The sequence below is a fragment of the Mustela nigripes genome, chromosome 8 (assembly GCF_022355385.1).
Source record: "Mustela nigripes isolate SB6536 chromosome 8, MUSNIG.SB6536, whole genome shotgun sequence".
Classification (NCBI taxonomy): Eukaryota; Metazoa; Chordata; class Mammalia; order Carnivora; family Mustelidae; genus Mustela; species Mustela nigripes.
In genome coordinates, this window is record NC_081564.1 from 22,236,658 (window position 1) to 22,255,376 (window position 18,719).

Here is an 18,719-nt window from a genome sequence, read left to right on the forward strand (position 1 = left end):
GGCCCCTGGCTTTACTGGGTCTTAGCTGTGGCCCTCCTGCCTGGGTCCAGGGCTGGGCTGCCCTGCATGTCCAGAGTGGGCTCAGGGACATTTGGCAGAGTGACTTGAGTTTGATTCTGAACCTAGAATCCCAGTGGTCCCAGAGTAGTCCAGCAGGGCTTCTCAGCCTCAGTACTATTGGCATTTGGCCCAGATAGTTCTTTGATGGGGACTGTTCTGTAGGATGTTGAGCAGCATTCCTGACCTCTACCCACTCAATGCCAGTGGCACACCTTCCTCTCCTCCTGGTTGTGGCAACCAAAAATGTCTCTAGACATTATCAAGTGTTCCTTGGGCAGAGGGAGTGGGGAGGAAGTTGCTCCCACTTGAGAGCCACTGGGTTAGCGTTTTCTCTTCCTTGAGCCTTTTTTTTTTTCCTTGTCTTTTAAGTGGGGATCAGAGTAGTAGTTGCAAGGGTGCAGTATGGTGATCACAGGAGATCACAGATGTCAAGTGTTGGTTTAATCAGAGTGTCTCCACCCTGGGACTTGTCTGCTGCGTGAACTGATGGTTTTTTGTGCTGAAGTCAAAGTCCTGGTTAGGATTGCGCTCACATGCAAATAATGGGACAGCCACCTTAACCTGACTTGGCAGTGAAGGAGAGCAAGGGGTTCCGGTAACTGAGAACCAGAAGTAGGTGGAGTTTCAGGTTTGGTTGATTTGACAACTCGCACATGTCCTCATCCTCAGAGACCAGTTTTTTCTGTGTTTCCTGTGTTTCTGTGTATACAAGTGAGAACTGGTACTGGGGCCTCAGGATCCAGAATGACCTCCAGCAGTAGTTGGCACTGTGGCCTTCTTATTCATTTTAGTGTCCAGAAGAACACATCTGTTCCTGCTTTCCATGACTGAACCCTTGGTGTCAGCCTGCCTGGGCCACTTAGTCACAAGCCCACTCTGAAATTAGCATCTACATCTAATGGAATGGGGGTGTAGGTTGGCTTAAGCCCTTTAAGTCCCACCTCTGGAACTTGGAATCACCTCCCCCAATATATGGCCATGCAGATACCCAAATGAAGATCTAAGCATGGATAGGATCTAGTAACCATTCCTGAACCAATCATTCTAGCTAGAGGGGAGGAACAGACCATGCATATTGGCTGGACCTGGGACTTGACCAAACTTTGGAGCTGAGGGTGTCTGGAGGTGGGGAGGTCACCTTCACCCAGTTATAAGAACTGAAAGTGGGGGAGGCTTGGTTTTCCAATCCCCAAATAGGGATGCTGCTACCAGAAAAGGAGGACTAGGTGCCGAGCAGGCAAGAATGCAAGATGTCTACTGCAGGTGGTTAAGAGAGGGCCCGTGGATGGTGGTGGAAGGGGGGATGTTTGTATATCTATAGAGTAGATCAAACATCTCTGTGTACCTTTTCAGGTCCTCTTGGGCTCACCTTTTATTCTGACCTGTGATAGATGATCCCAGGTGCAGCTTGACAACACCTCACCGCTCTCTCTTCTGCCACAAGGGATGGGGGGTACTTGTCAGGCTTGGTACTCACCATGTATAGCCCAAAAGTGTGAGATGTTAATGCTCCGTGAATCAGCTCTTGACCATGGGGAATGGGAGCTGATGGTTAAATATTTCCGCACTGGTTGGCTCTGTTAGTGGAGCATGGGACTCCTGATCTCAGAGTTGTAAGTTAGAGCCCCATGTTGGGTGTAGAGATTACTTATGAATAAAGTTTTTTTTTTAAAGATTTTATTTATTTATTTGACAGAGAGAGATCACAAGTAGGCAGAGAGGCAGGCAGAGAGAGAGGAGGAAGCAGGCTCCCTGCTGAGCAGAGAGCCCGATGCGGGACTCGATCCCAGGACCCTGAGATCATGACCTGTGCCAAAGGCAGCAGCTTAACCCACTGAGCCACCCAGGCGCCCCTGAATAAAGTTTTTATGGGGTGCCTGAGTAGCTCTGTTGGTTAAGTGTCTGACTCTCAATCTCAGCTCAGGTCTTGATCTCAGGGTCGTGAATTCAAGCCCTGAACTGGGCTCCATGTTGGGCATGGAGCTTACTTAAAAAAATTAATTAATTAAAATAAAATATTTAAAGTCTTCCCCCTTTGTTCTTGGAGTCGATGCTCCTGAGATATATTTCCTAAGGGATTTCAAAAGATCCCGAGGGATACTCATGATTCATCCTTGTTCTGGCTTGAGTTCCTTGCTTGTCCTTCACTCCTGCTCCCTGGGGCTACTTCCTAAATAAACTATGCACACAGAAACCTTTATCTCAGACTCTAATTCTAGGGGAACCCAAGATAAGTCAAAGATTTGAGCTAGTCCAAGATTTAGATTTAAGGCTTTATGATGTTTAGGCAACATGTGAGACATTAACAAAAGTAAGTTTCATGCCTTTACATTAACCTCCTGCCTGCGATTGGGAGCCCACACAGAAGAAAATGCACTCAGGGACTGAAAGTCAAAAAACTCTTGAAACCCAGTGAGTCCTAAGCCTTTGCTGGCAGGAGACAGCAGCCTGACAGCTAGGTGGGCAGGCAGGCAGCAAGAGCAGCCCAAGATGAAACTGTTTTCCCGAGGAGCTGTCAGAGGCTGACCGGAGGCCTTGGGAACTATATCAAGATGTTACCAGGCAAACTGGGAAGGCTGCCCTGCCTCAGCTGAGACCCTATGATTCTGACTGATGTGGCAGGACACTGACACATCCCCACCTCCACTAGAGCTTGAAGTGCTCTCTTGGGGTGGCCTGCCAGAAACAAGGCACAAAACAAACCTTTGCAGAGACGGTGAGAAGGGCCTGGAGAATGGGTTGTCTCCCTTTCTCTAGCAGCCTTGCCTCTGCATAGCTGGCTACAGACTTGTCATCATATGTCTCTGCTTCCTGCTCCCCGGGGCTCAGTTTCCTCCACTGATGCCCACTGACAATCCCTGAGATCATTTGGATGAACACCTCTCTTTCTTGATCCTCTGGCCCTTGCCCCAATACTTGCTCTGCTCCACACCCCCCTCCCATAGGGCCTTCATCCACCTCTCCTGGGCTCAACCCTTGCTCCTGGCTGCCAATAAGGTCAACAGGCCCAGTGCATCTTGTCTTTTCACAATTCTCTACCTCCCTAACAGAAACACATAGCAGAGTCGACAGGGCACAAAAGCAGACCAATTTACACATATTTGGCCGTATCTCAGATTATGGACAGGCCTATCAGAGGAATCTGGGGCAGGATTGAACGGTTACTGATTAACCCCAATCTGACTGTGCCACTTCTTGGCTTCATAATTTTCAGCGGCAGCCCATGGTAGTTCAAGAGCCTGTGTAGGGTATTCAGCCTTGTCTCATCTGTGTCGCATAACCTCCAACCAGTGAGCTCCATGACCATCCCACACTCCCTCTAGTTCCCATGCTTATCCCTCAGCTGGCCCCACTGCACAGGAGGCATTTTCACTCCTAGTCCCCTATTACTTGGCTTACTTTGAACCATTTTCCAGGTCTCAGTTGACTGCCACCTCCTCCAGGAAGCATTCCTTACTTTCTCAAACTGAGCAAGGTTTCTCCTGGAGGCCCCCAAATTACCCCACATAAACTTTAGCACATTGCCCTATACCTATTTATGTGTTTGTTTCTTACAACAGGCAATAAATTCCTTGACATTCAAGTACTATCCCTAGTTTACCATCATTCCGTCAGGGCCAAGCACTATGCCTGACACAGAGAAGGTGCTAAGTAAGTTTTGTTGAATAAATATTAGGAGACTTCAAAGTGTCTCATAATTTGAGTTGAGAGTTTATTAAAGGCAATAAAATTTCAGGTTTTATATAACACTTAAAAGTAGAAAAATAATTCATGCATTAATAGGGAGTATTAATAATATTACCTAGTTACAGGGGCATCTACATGGCTCAATTGGTTAAGAGTCTTCCTTCAGCTCAGATTTTGATCCTGAGGTCCTGTGATCAAGCCCCACATTGGGCTCCATTCTTAGCAGATAGTCTTTCTCTCTCTCTCTCTCTGCCCTTCTCCTTGCTCATGTTCTCTTTCTCAAATAAATAAAATCTTTTAAAAAAATTACCAAGTTAAGGGGCGCCTGGGTGGTTCAGCTGGTTAAGCATCTGCCTTCAGCTCAGGTCAAGATCCCAGGGTCCTGGGATTGAGCCCTGCATTGGATTCCCTGCTCAACAGGAAGTCTGCTTCTCCCTCTCCTACTCTGCTTGTGTGTCCCTCTCTTGCTGTTTCTCTCTCTGTCAAATAAAGAAATAAAATCTTTAAAAAGTTTTAAAAAGAATTACTAAGTTAGGGGCACCTGGCTGGCTCAGTGGGTTAAAGCCTCTGCCTTCGGCTCATGTCACGATCCCAGTGTTCTGGGATCGAGCCCCACGTTGGGCTCTCTGCTCAGCGGGGAGCCTGCTTCCTTTCCCCCCCCCCCCCCGCCCCCCGGCCTGCCTCTCTGCCTACTTGTGATCTCTGTCTGTCAAATAAATAAATAAAATCTTTAAAAAAAAAAAAAGAATTACTAAGTTATATTCATATGTCAAATATATATTTGTACAGACACATATTTTAAAACTCATATGGCCACAAATTAAAAAAAAAAAAAACACTGTTAAAAACAGAAAGTAAATAAATACGCAACTACCTAACAACATGAGCATTGTGTATTTTCCTCCAGTCTTCGCCTTTGGGCAGGCATATTTACCCCAATTACAGCAAGAGCTATTTCTACCCTTCACTTAACATTACAGCATCAACATTTTTTCATCTTGGAATCACTGCCTTTGGAGCTAAAAGGAACTTAAGAAATGGTTTCATCCATCTGTTTCATTTTCAGAGAAAGGAACTGAGGCCTGGAGCCATGACTGGCTCAGAATCACCTAACAAAATGACAACTCTAGTTTCTAAACTTCCTGATATGTGATGTCAATTTCCTGCCCCATAGCCTTTGAGATTTTCTCAGGTACTCTCTACTTCTGGATCTAAACAGGAAAATACTCTGAAAAGAGGATTTGGAAGCACGGATGGATCATAATTGGACTTGTATGCAATTGCTTTTCAGGATTTAATGACATATAGTTTTTTACTTCTGCTGGAGCTCTCCCACACGGCTGGTGGGAGGGTAAATGACACTGGTACAACCACTTCGGGAAACTTGCTGAGATTACTTCCCAGAGCTGCACATCCACCTATAACCCCAAATTCTCCTACATACACTCCCATCAGAAATGAGTGCTTGGCTCAATTGTTAGGCATTTGCCTTTGGCTCAGGTCATGACCCCAGTGTCCTGGGATCCAGCCGGGTTCCTGCTCAGCGGGAAGCCTGCTTCTCCCTCTCCCACTCCCCTTGCTTGCGTTCCCTCTCTCACTGTGTCTCTTTCTGTCAAATAAATAAATAAAATCATAAAAAAAGAGAAATGAGTGCTTGGGTCCATCAAATGAGACGTATAAGGAGATTCACAGCAGCCTTATTCATAGTAACTCAAAATTAGAATCAACCTAAATGTCCATCCACAGTAGAATGGAGAAATAATTGCAGTATCATCATAGAATAAAATACTACACAGCGATGAAAACCAACAAAGCTCTACTATGTGTCAAATGATGGATGAATCTCATGAGCTCAATGTTAAGTGAAAAAGCCAGATAGACATAAAGGAGAATATGCTGTATGATTCTATTTATTTATCTTACTATTATTTTAAAACATTTTATTTATTTATTTGACAGAGGGAGAGAGTGAGCACAAGCAGGGGGAGCAGCAGGCAGAGGGAGAGGGAGAAGCAGGCTCCCCACTGAGCAGGGAGCCCAATGCAGGACTCAATCCCAGGACCCTGGGATCATGACCTGAGCTGAAGGCAGAGGTTTAACCCACTGAGCTACCTAGGCATCCCTATATGATTCTACTTACATAAAGTTTAAAATAGGTTTACATAAAAAGTTTACACAAAATAGGTTATGGGGAAGGCTATTTACTTAGAGGGGTCATTACTGTTTACTTAGAAAGTACTTAGGTAGGTTTGGAGGCTGATAACATTCTATACCTTTATAGAGATGTTAGTTACATTAATGATTAGATACGTAAAACTTCATTGGGCTGGACACTTAAAATTTGTGTATTCTCAGGGCACCTGGGTGGCTCAGTGGGTTAAAGCCTCTGCCTTCGGCTCAGGCCATGATCCCAGGGTCCTGGAATCGAGCCCCACATTGGGGTCCCTGCTCTGCCAGATCCTGCTTCCTCCTCTCTCTCTCTCTGCTTGCCTCTCTGCCTACTTGTAATCTCTCTCTCTGTTAAATAAATAAGTGGGATCTTTAAAAAAAAAGTAGTTTAAAAAATTTGTGTATTTTCTGTGTGAAATAAAATTTTAAAAATATATTATGCTCCCCAAACTGGTGCAATCTGAGTAAGGTAGGCAGTCTTATTAATGTCCTGTTTTTGAAAATGCACTGTAGTTGCATGAGATGTTGCCATTGGGGAAGCTGGAGAAGTACGTAGACTCTCTCTGCACTATTTTTGCAACTTCTTGTGAGCCTGTAATGATTTCAAAATATGAAAGTAAAAAAAAAATTCGTATGCTCCCTACTTCCATTACAAAATCAGACATTGTAAATATATTACTTTTTTTTTTTTTTAAGATTTTATTTATTTGTCAGAGAGAGAGAGAAAGCACGAGCAGGGGGAGTGATAGGCAGAGGGAGAGGGAGAAGCAGGCTCCCTATCAAGCAGAGTCTAACATGGGGCTTGATCCCAGGACCTGGGATCATGACGTGAGCCAAAGGCGGACACTTAAAAGACGGAGCCACCCAGGCATCCCAACATATTACTTTTTTAAAAAACATATATATTTTTTTCAATCACCCTCCTTCTTACCTTAAACCAAACTTATGAATCAAATAAATTTATTTTCTTTTCCAAGTAGTTTTAGGCCCTCTTCTCCCTCCCCCCACCTTTTTTTTTTTTTTTTTTTTTAAGATTTTATTTATTTATTTGACAGAGAGAGAGAGCGAGAGCAGTAACACAAGCAGGGGGAGCAGGAGAGGGAGAAGCAGGCTTCCCAATGAACAGGGAGCCCAATGTGGGGCTCAATCCCAGGACGCTGGCATCATGACCTGAGCAGGAGGCAGACACTTAATGACCAAGTCACTGAGACACGCCCCCCCCCTCTTTTTTAAGGAGGCTTATCTCCCAACATGGGGCTTAAACTTGTGACTTTGAGATCAAGAGTTGCCCACTCCACCGTCTGAGCCAGCCAGGTGCCCCTCTTCCTTTCCTTTTTTTTTTTTTTTTAAATAAGGTTTTATTTATTTATTTGACAAAGATCCCAAGTAGGCAGAGAGGTAGGCGGCGGTGGGGGGGGGAGCAGACTCCCTGCTGAGCAGAGAGCCTGCTGCAGGGCTCTATCCCAGGACCCTGAGACCATGACCTGGGCCAAAGGCAGAGGCTTAACCCATTGAGCCACGCAGGCACCCCCTATTTTTTGAGTGTCATTGTTCCTGGCCTGTTCCTCTTTTCTGCCCCTTCTGTATCACCCCACCTTGGTGAATACCTTCCCTGAGAAGACATCTTCATAACATCTTACTATCCACTTGCTGAATCCAAGAGCTGGGGAGCCTAGAACTCTTCATTTCACCCTCCTCCCTCCTCCGACCCCTAGTAACCTATGGCCAGGTCTCTAATTTGTAAGTCTGGGTTTACCTGTTTGGGAAATGGGTTGAATAATAGATGCCTACCTCACTAGGGTGTTGAACTTTAATTACTGTTTGCAGCATTGCTTAAGATGTTGAGATGAAAGGCAATTTTCAAAGTCCATGTTATGGGCATTAGTAATAAAGCTGAGGAATTTGTTTGTGAGTTTGCAAGATTGTCATAACTGGGAGAGGGGGAAAAAAAGTTGATTTTATGTGGAAAAACCTTGCCCAAAACCAGCCACAGATCCTGGTTGGTCTGTATAAATAGCAAGAACATGTTGTACCTCAAAGGACTTCACAAATTTCATATTCTTCCATGCCCCTAAAAAGATAGAACCCACACTTCCAAAGTTGAAAACAAGGAGTTACCTGGGGTTAGAAGGCAGGAAATTCAGGGACCGATTTTTGGCTGAGTTCATTCATGGTTCTTTTTGCAATTTTCAAGAAAAATGCAGTTAAAGCACAGGGTTCTTTATTTTTACTGTCAACACTTCGTTTTTCTTTTTGCATTCTGATCACATTTCCACCAATATAGCAGTTAACAAGGACTCTTAAAGAAATCTACCATTTGTGTGAGCACTTTATAAGGGAGGGTAGGATCAAATAAAAAGCTAAAACTCAGCCCATGTCCTCAGAGCATTTATCATCAAGCTGGAGGATAAATAGGAACGAGTGGCCTATATTTAGAATTTATTTCATGGTGCCCTGTTATTAATAATAACTGCCCCCCTTTGGAGTGTCCATAGCCTTTTGAAATGCTTTACTTCATTTGATCCACCGACAGTGCTAGAATGACAAGCTCTGATGTGAGGGTGAGAAAGCTCAGACAGAAGTGACTTTTCTAAGGCTACACAGCTTGCAAGTGATGGTGTTGGTTCTTAAACGTAGTCTTGGGAATTAGGACGGTCTAGAGGAATCTAGTGGAAGGATCTAGTGGTCTTTCCACTATACTGTCATACCTGGTTGTTACTCAGCCCTGGCCTTTTGTCCCAGGTTTAAGCCAGCTTAGCTCAAAGATCAAGGCCATGTTGCTTCTACTCCAAGAAAGGAGTTACGCAGAGTTTAAGGGTATGAGTCTTGAACTCAGGCTCTGGATTAATTACTGGCTTGTAATACTACATGGATTGGACAAATGAAACTTTATTCTACTGAATCTCCATGTCCTCATCTGTTAAATGGAGATCTAATAACAGTGTCTTCTTCTTGCTAGGTTCAGTTAAAAGAGATAATCTATGGAGAGAGCACAGAGCCCAGTGCCTGACATATATAGACCATTCTTTTTTAAAAATATTTTATTTATTTATTTGAGAGAGAGAGAATGAGAGTTAGACAGTGGGACAAGGAACACAAGCAGGGGAAGTGAGAGAGAGAGAAGCAGGCTCCCATCAAGCAGGGCTTGGTCCCAGGACCCTGGGATCATGACTTGAGCTAAAGGCAGCTGCTTAACAACTGAGCCATCCAGGTGCCCCTATATTGGGTAAATGCATCTTCTCCAGAAAGAAACCATCTTGGGTCAAGCAGTCAAAAGAATTAAAAACAAAACAAAACAAACAAACAACAAAAAACCCCAAACACCTATTTTAAGACAATCATAGATTTACATGCTAATTGTAAGAAATAGTAGCAACAGAGATTCCCTATGCCCTTCACCCATTTGTCCCTAATGATCGCAACTTATCTAACTATAGTACACTATCACAGCCAGGAAATGGATGTTGATACAACCCATCTATCTTATTTGGATTTCACCAGTTTCACACGCACTCATTTGTGTATGTGTGTGTGCTTAGTTCTCTGCAATTTTATCACATGTGTAGATTTGTTTAACCATTACCACAATCAAGATACAGAACACTTCTGGGTTCAGTCAGAAGAGCACGTGACTGTTGATCTTCAGGTCATGAGTTCGAGCCCCACGTTACATGTAGAGATTACTTGAATGAATAAATAAACTAAAAAAAAAGATATGGAACACTTCCAATACTTGCAGTTCAAGGGTTGCTTGGGTCACACTTCATAGTCATAGCCTTTCCCTTCCTCTTCACTTCCCTAACCTTTTGGCAACCACTAATCTATTCTCCATGTATTTAATTTTGCATTTTATCCTTTAAAGAATGTTATGCATATATACAAAATCATGCAGTATGTAGCCCTTTTGAGGTTATTACTTCTCACTCAAGCATAAGTCCCTTGAGATCCCCTGGAGTTATTACATGGATCAATACTTACTTCCTTTTCATTGCTGAGTTGTATTCTATAGTGTGAATGTATCACAGTTTGCTTTAAATTCACCCACTGAAGGACATTCATTTGTTTCAGTTTGGGGCTATTATAAAGAAAGCTCTGGATGATCACACACAGGCTTTGGTGAACATAAGTTTCCATTTCTCTGGAATCAATGTCCAAGAGCAAAATTGCTGAGTAGTGATAAGCATACACTTAGTTTTGTAAGAAACTGCCATACTTTTTCGCAGAGGAACTCTGCCATTCTACATTTCCACCTGCAGTGTTTAAGTGATCCAGTTTCTCCACATCCTCATCAGCATTTGGGGTTCATTAGTTTATATTTTAGTCATTCTTATACATGTGTGGTTATATCTCATTTTGGTTTCAATTTGCATTTCTCTGCTGACGAATGATGTGGAAACTCTGCTTATTTGTCATCCATATATGTCCCTTCAGTGGGATATCTGTTCAGGTCTTTTGCCTATTTTCTAATTTTTCACATTTACTGTTGAACTTGAGTTCTTTGTTAGGAATGTAATTTGTAAATATTTTCTCCCAGTCTGTACCTTGCCTTTTCATCTTCTTCACAGGGTCTTTCAAAGAGCACAAGTTTTTTGTTTTGATGTGGTCCAACTTCTCAACTCTTCATTTTGGGGCTTATGCTTTTAGTGTCAAGTCATTTTCCTAGTCCTAGATCTCAAAGATTTTCTCCCATATTTTTTCTAAAAATTTTATGGTTTTACGTTTTATGTTTAAGTCCTTGAGTTAATTTCTGTATTTGGTGTGTGGTTTAGGTCACTGTTCAATTTTTCTGCCTATTGATGACCAATTCCTCCAGGACATTTTTTTTTAAGGCTATTTTTTTCCCTATTGAATTGCTTTTACAAAAATCAGTTGCCATATTTGTGCGGATCTATTTCTGGGCCCAGAACCAAAAACAATCTTGACTTAGATATTGAACTTGGGCGAACAACACACAAGAAACCAATCCATACAAAGACTGAATGAAGACTAACATGTGATGCATTTATCAAACAACCTAATGCTCTATGTAATTAAGCGTGACACTGGAAGAAATTGGCTGTGAGTACCCTGATCATTCAAACACAGGCTCAGGAAAGTGATCCAAAGCAGCAGGGTGTATTGAAACAGGCCCTGACTTTGGGTCCCAGAGCTCTGCAATCAGACTGTGAGTCCATCATTTATCATCTGAGAGACATTGAGCAGATAAGCAAGTTAACCTGGGGCCTCACCTTTCCCCTTCTTCATGGAGATCATGTTACCTGCCTCTCAGGACTAGTTTGTAAACCAGTGAGATGGGGGTCTGAAGAATGGTTGACAATGAACTCGGTCCACAATAGCTATGTCAGAGACAAATCTGAGGGATGGGTTGGAGGTCTTATCTCACATTCTCTATCAACCCTAACCCACTCATCCACTCTAAGTAAAAAGTGTGTGTACTTTGTCAATATTCCTTCCAAATACAGCACTGAGTCCCTCCCTTCAACCAAGCTACTGTTCTTAAATTCTCCTCTTATAGAAACTGCAAAGATTCTATACATGTACGGTATACATACAATTACATACAGTACATAGTACAGCATACTATATACACTGGACATCTTTTCCCCAGAATATCAGAATGTGGTGGGATTGTCCTCAGGATTGGCATTCAAAGGTCCCCATTTCAACTTTATCTGGCCACTGACTCACTCTCCAAATGAGGTTGATCATCTTTCTCTGGACATCAGCTATTCCCTGGAAAGGGGTAGAAACTTGATGCCCATCTCCTAAGGTTGTTTAGGAGAACCAATAAAAAACAAAATGGAGAATACCTAGTGCCTTCTTCATACCTTCTTTGTGTTAAACACTGTTCACCAGTGGTCGTAAACTATGGCTTAGGCCCCAGTTCTGCCCTCCTCTCTCCCCTCAGCCTGTTTTTGTATGGCCTGAGAGCTGAGAATGATTTTTACATTTTGATTTTTTAAAAAAGATTCCATTTATTTATTTATTTGAGAGAGAGAGAGAGAGTGAGCTGGGGAGGAGCAGAGGGAGAGGGACAAGCAGACTCTGCACTGAGCATGCAGCCCCATGCAGGGCTCAATCCCATGACCTGAGATCATGACCTGAGCTGAAATCAAGAGTCAGATGCTCAACCAACTGAGCCAACCAGCTGCCCCTGTTTTTTTTTTTTTCTTTTAAGATTTATGTATTTGAGACACACAGAGGGGTAGAACAGATGTGTGGGCAGGGGGAGGGGAGGAGGAGAGAGAGGGAGAAGCAGACTCCCCTCTGAGCCCGGAGCCCAGTGTGGGAATTGATCCCACAACCCAAAATCATGACCTGAGCTGAAACCAAGAGTAAGATGTTTAACCAACTGAGACACCCAGGTCCCCCAAATTTTAAGGGATTGTTCAAAAGAAGAAGGGAGGAAGGAAGGAGGAAGGGAAGGCCCACAAAGATGTATGTGGTTCGTAAATCCCCAAATATTTACTATGTGGCCCTTTACAGAAAAAAAATTGCTGGCCCCTGCTATAGAGAATAAAACCGAGGCTCCAAGAAGAGAAGGATGTCACATACCTTGGTCACACAACAAGGAAATAGTCAAGCTATGTGTTCATCCATCCTTCAAAATATATAGTGATAAAGGAGATTTGTGTATTGGGACTCACAAAATGGAGGCTGCCCCAGTGGCCTGAGCCACATCATAAACCTAAACTTAAGTCAACCCCCACTTAAACGAAAAATATTTCAAAACTGGCTTGGAACCCTAACACACACCAATCACAATCCTCCAATTCAGTTTAAGCTAGCTCCCCTTACCCTAGAAAATAGGACCTGCTACCCTTACCAGGAAATCCCTGACTTCCTAGTCCATCGTGCCCTATTTCCATGTTATTGCTTATAACGTTCTATAAAATTTGCTCTTTGGGAAGAGAGCTCCACTGCTTGTGAGGCATTGTACTTTCCCAATCCATGGATTATTTCCTCTTGAATAAAGGACATTCAACTCATTATTAAATTGTATCAGTGTTGTCATTCAACAATAGATTTGGACTCCCTTTCTGTATAAGGATAACATGCTCCCAAAATCATGGGATGGTGCAGCATTTTTCTTTTTTTTTTTTAAGGTTAAAAAAAATGCATGTGGGCGCCTGGGTGGCTCAGTGGGTTAAAGCCTCTGCCTTCGGCTCAGGTCATGGTCCCAGGGTCCTGGGATCGAGTCCCGCATCGGGCTCTCTGCCCAGTGGGGAGCCTGCTTCTTCTTCTTCTCTCTCTCTCTCTCTCTCTGCCTGCCTCTCTGCAAACTTGTGATCTCTGTCTGTCAAATAAATAAATAAAATCTTTTAAAAAAATGCATGTATTCAACAGAGAGAGAACAAGAAGGGGGGAGCAGGAGAGGAGAAGCAGGTTCCCTGCTGATCAGGGAGCTCAATGCAGGGCTTGATCTCGGGACCCTGGGATCACGACTTGAGCTGAAGGCAGATGCTTAAGAGACTGAACCACCCAGGTGCCCCAGGGCAGTAATTTTCAACGTGAATTCCAAGGAGCCCAGATTCCAGGAATTGCCCAGAAACAACATGTCCTCCACTCAAATGACTTCTGGAAACTGAAAACTCTTTAACTTCCTCTTAGAACGTCACCAGGTCTATCAGCATACCAAGCTCTGAGAAATTCAACAGCAGAGAAAATAACCTGGTTACCTTTGTTGAACTCAGCATATTCCCCAATTTATCAGCCTAGAAAACTCTTATTTTGTTCTATTTATTTCAATGATAGCGGTGTAATATCACTCACCTGAAACATTCGGGAAATTCTGAAGTTGTAGGCCAATCACTTGGTTTGAAAACTGACCAGGCAGGCCCCTTCTCGGTTGTAGAAACTTGAGCAAGTGACCCAGCTTTTCTGAGCCTCAGAAGTGAAAGCTCATTTCCACATACATAGACATCTCTGATCCTGTTTCCTGCCTTTGGAGGCACGTTTCTCACCAAGGCATTCATTGGCAATCTGCCATGCTGTTGTGCTCCTGGTAGAGGAGGTTTGGACTTTATTTTTTCTCTCTGGTTGGGTAAAAATTCTGTGATTTCCCAGAATAATAGAGGCCTCTGGATTATACTCACTGCCCCTTTATGTCATGTATGTTTTGATAAAGGAGGATGGAGTGGGTCAGGTTCTAGAATACTTGACCTTAAAAAGTCAAGAACATAGGACTCAGGGAGACAGATGGAACACATCCAATAAAAAGGATTTGTTAACATCCAGAGACTTGATGGAACAAGGTTGATTATTTCCTAGGGGTGCTGATGGAGAAATTTGTCATATTAAAAGAATGCAACCATTATGGGATCCTGCCTGCACTCTATGATTAACACAACATTAAATCATTGAATTTCAGCAAGATTCTAGCCTTAGAATGAATGGTAAGCTTGTCTCACAGAGAGATGTCCAAATAAACCCGTACTTGCTCCAGTTGGTTGGTCTAATGAATAGGTCAGTTCTCTTCTGCCTTTAGGTCTTTTCATATGCTGTTCCATCTTCCTGAGTCATCCTTTCTCTTTTGTCTGATTAAGTTCTACCTTTCCTTCTAGTCTGTGCTTCAATGTTACCTGCCCCCACCCTGTAAGTGTGGGGTAGGTTCCCTACATGACTGCTGCCATAAGTCCTCTATCTTCTCCATCAGAGCACTCAGCCGACCTTCTGTTGACTTTGTCTTTCCAAATAGACTCTGAGTCTATTCCAAATAGACTGTGAGTTTGGTTTTCTCTTGTCACTGTTGTCACTCTTTCATCTGTAGAGCTTGGCCTGAGGCTAGACAAAGGGGGATACACTTGCAACAGAGATTGACTGAGTGTGTATACTCTTTGAACTCCTTGGTTCTCAGACACATTGGAGAAACCGAGGCAGCTTGACAGACTTTGTAGAGGTGTGGCAAAGCTCAGAATGGAACTGAGATTCTTTGACACTAGATGTGAGGCTCTATTTCATACCCCTCAACCATTTCTTTCTTTCTTTTTTTAAGATTTTATTTTTAAGTAATCTCTATACCTGATGTGGGGCTTGAACCCACAACCCTGAGATCAAGAGTCTCATGCTGTACTTCCGGAGCCAGCCAGGTGCTCAAATACCCCTCAACCACTTCTTTTAAATAACTTCCTTCCTTGCCAACAGAGCTTCCACAGCCTATTTCAGTTTTTCTTGTCATCGCTGTAGAGGTTAAGACTGTTTTGGAGAATTATTTTATAACAAATGGGATCTTGAGGCAGAAGAAAATTTATCTCACTCTCAGGAGTTGGAGAAATGTGTGCCTTTGGACCTCGGATTTAAATGAGCCAGCAAATCCCTGCTAATTCTCTTCCCTTGCTGGGTCCCGTCTGCTTCATATTTAGCAAAGGAGAAAGCCAGCCTGCGTCACCCATGATTTATGCCCTGCTGTTTGCTCTCTTCCCCTAGAACATTAAACACCCTGAGCAGAGGGGGAAGAAGAGGTAATCTCGGGATGCCTGGCTGCCAGAGGGGTGTCTGGGGTGGGCTTTCTCCTCTGGGGGTAAAGGAGAGGAGGTTGAAATATGGAAAAAAAAAAAAAAAAAAGAAAGAAAGAAAGAAAAAGACCCATGGGGCTTTCACAGAAAAGGAACAAGGGAGTCTCTGTTTGCTTCAACCTCTGCAAAAACCACGTGCTCTGTGCTGAGAGACCTAGGTGCTTGCTTTATGTGTTTACTGAGTGCTTCTCCTCTCTCTGGGTCTCAGTTTCCCCAACTGGCTAAGGAGAATCTGGATGCCTTGAGCTCCCCGCAGCCTCAGGAATGTGGAGCTAGATGGTACAGCGGCCTTGGAGTATAGTGAAGTGTTTAACCACGGGGACTCTGGGTCCACTTCCCACTGGCTATGTGGCTCTAGGCAAACTCCCCACCTCCCTATAAACCTTCTTCATTGGGTTGCTGGGGACAAAAGCTCCTGGTGGTACTGGCACGGAGCCAGCACTTAATAAGAGTCTGTTATTGGGGCTGCTGCTCCTTAGGTGGTCCCCAACCTTAGCCTTGGTGTCACTCTACCTGAGTTCCCTGCTTGGGGCCTGGCTGGTAGGGGCAAGGCATCCCTGCCAGCATTTGGAAACTCTGGGTAGGAGGGAGGAGGAGCTATTTTCAGTGGGTTCTGGTTCTATTTGTGTCTGCGAATTGGCCCAGGCTGCAGGGAAGCTTTGGGTAGAGAAAGCTGGCCACTGAGAGGGGTGTGTTGTCTTACAGAGGAGAAGGTGGTGAGAGGAGGGGGAGGAGAAAGAAAGGAGGGGAAATGGAGAGAAGAAGGGAAGGCTGCCCCTTCCCTCTCTGAGTCTTCCTCATCAACCCCCACCACCCTTTCCCTTTCTAGCCTCTTCTTGCCAATTTCATCTCCTTTGCTTTCTCTGGGGGGCGACTGACTTTTCAAAGGTGGATTTAGTTAGTAACACCAAGCAGTCCATCAATCCAGTTAACACAGTGTTCCCAGCCCACAGCATCGATTTTTCTCAAGCTGAAGTGGGATTTGTATCCCCCAGTGTAATTGCAGGGTATTTGTTAAGGCGTGAATGGTGTCTAAACCACCAAATGCCTATATCATTTATCAAAGTGAAGAGGAAGCATTCATATTTCCCCACTGGACCCTGAGGCATTACTGCCTCCCTTGCCCCTCCCCCATGTGGCTAAGCAGGTGGCTTGACTTCTCCACCTCTCTGGGCTTCAGATTTCTCTGTTTTTGGAATTGGTGGGGGGCATGCCAGGGAGAGGTACAGAATCCTTTCCAGCTGCGGTTCTGTGATTCTCTGACACAATGATCAAAGAGGTTAAGGCTGGCTCCTTTAATCAGAGGATGGTTGGTAGAACTGGGAGGCTCCGGAGAGGATGACATCCCACCCCGTCATTTTCTGGATGAGAAAACTGAGGCCGGGAGGGTGGAGTCAGGTCAGTGAGTCAGTGGCTCAGCTGTGTCAGGAATCTGGGCTTCCTACCTCTCATTGCAGCAGGCTTCCAGAACACTGGACTACCAGGTACCTTTCCCTGGGAGGAGGATAGGAAGCACATCTCCTGAGCTCTACTGCACATGCGTTAACTCATTTAACCTAGACAATAATTCATTTTCCAGATGAAGTTACCCACGTAGTAAGGTATGGTGGCAGGTTTGTCTATTCAAAAACTCCATCACTGTTTGAGGGTTTCTCAGAGTCCAGTCATTTGGGTACTATCCTCATGAAATTTTTAATAATTTTATTTATTTATTTATTAGAGAGAGAGAGAGAGAGAATGCATGCGAGCAGGGGGAGGGGCAGAATAGGAGGGAGAGGGAGACAGTCTCAAGCAGATTCCACGCTGAGCACAGAGCCAGACCTAAGGGCTCCATCTCTTGACCCTGAGATCATGACCTGAGCTAAAAACAAGAGTTTAACCGACTGAGCCGCCCAGGCGCCCCACAGCCTCATGAATTTTTGACACCATCAGCTTTGTACTAATATTTACCTTTGTTAAAAAACAAAATTCAACTGAGTAAATTTAAAGATCCAATTGGCTTTATTAAGCAATTCATGAATTGGGAAACAGCCCGTTTAGCACGGAGAGAGGTACTCAGAGGAACGCTACAAAATGGAAGGTTTTATAGGAAGAAGGGTGGGGCGCGGAAGTTATTAGCAAAAGAAAAGATTGTTCTGCCAGGACCGCAGACTTTTTTGGAAGAAGGGAATGCAGAGTTTTTACTATTCAGATTAATTTCAGTAGCCCTGTTAAGAACATTTCAGACTTTGGCTCAATTGGTTAAGTGGCCAACTCTTGTTTCAGCTGCAGATCATGATTTTCTGGTTGGGAGACTGGGCGGCTTCAGGTCCCCTGCTCAACGAGGAGTCTGCTGCCCTTGCCCACTCCCCGCCTCCTCCGCTGATGTTCTCTCCGCTCCCGCTCCAAATAAATAAATAAAATCTTTTTTCAAAAGGATTTTATTTGTTTATTTGACAGCACAAGTAGGCAGAGCGGCAGGCAGAGGGAGAGGGAGAAGCAGGCTACCCACTGAGCGGGGAGCCTGACCCAGGGCTTGACCCCAGGAACTGGGATCACGACCTAAGAGTAGAATAAATAAATAAATAAATAAATAAATAGATAATCATGTTCCTGGGCACCTGGCTGGTTCAGTCTGTAGACCCTGTGACTATTGATCTCTGGGTCATGGATTCAAGCACCACATTAGGTGTAGAGCTTACTTTAAAAAAAAAAAAAAAAAGTCACATTTCTGTTCAATTTTTGTTTTGGCACCAAAAAACAATAAACAAAAATTAATAAAAGGTCACATTCCTGGGAGAGGCTGAAACTGTAACACAGTCTGGTTTTCTGTTGTGCGGGGCAAATGACTTCATTCTGGGCTTGTTTCTTTTTTTAACACTTCATATTTTTCCTTAAAGCAGTTCATAATTTTATATAAATAAATTTAGCCTCATTCCCAAGCAATGATACCTGTGACGACTGAATTTGGTTGGCTATATTTTACCATATGTATTAAATAACTATTTAAACAAAAAATCCAAGTAGGGACTAAAAATGCCTTTCCATTTGAGAAATACCAATGAATACTTTGTACTTGTGGTTCTCAAACTTGTTAGTTTCTTTAAAATTATTGAAGACCGTAAAGAGATTTTGTTTATGTAAGTTATGTCAATTGATATTTATCTTGTTAGGAAATAAAACTGACAAAATATTATATTATATATTAATTTACAAAAATAGCAATACAAAAATAGCCTGGCCTGCTCAGTTAGGGACTCTTGATCTGTAGAACTTACTTAAAAATTTGTTTTAAATGCATAAAAAAAT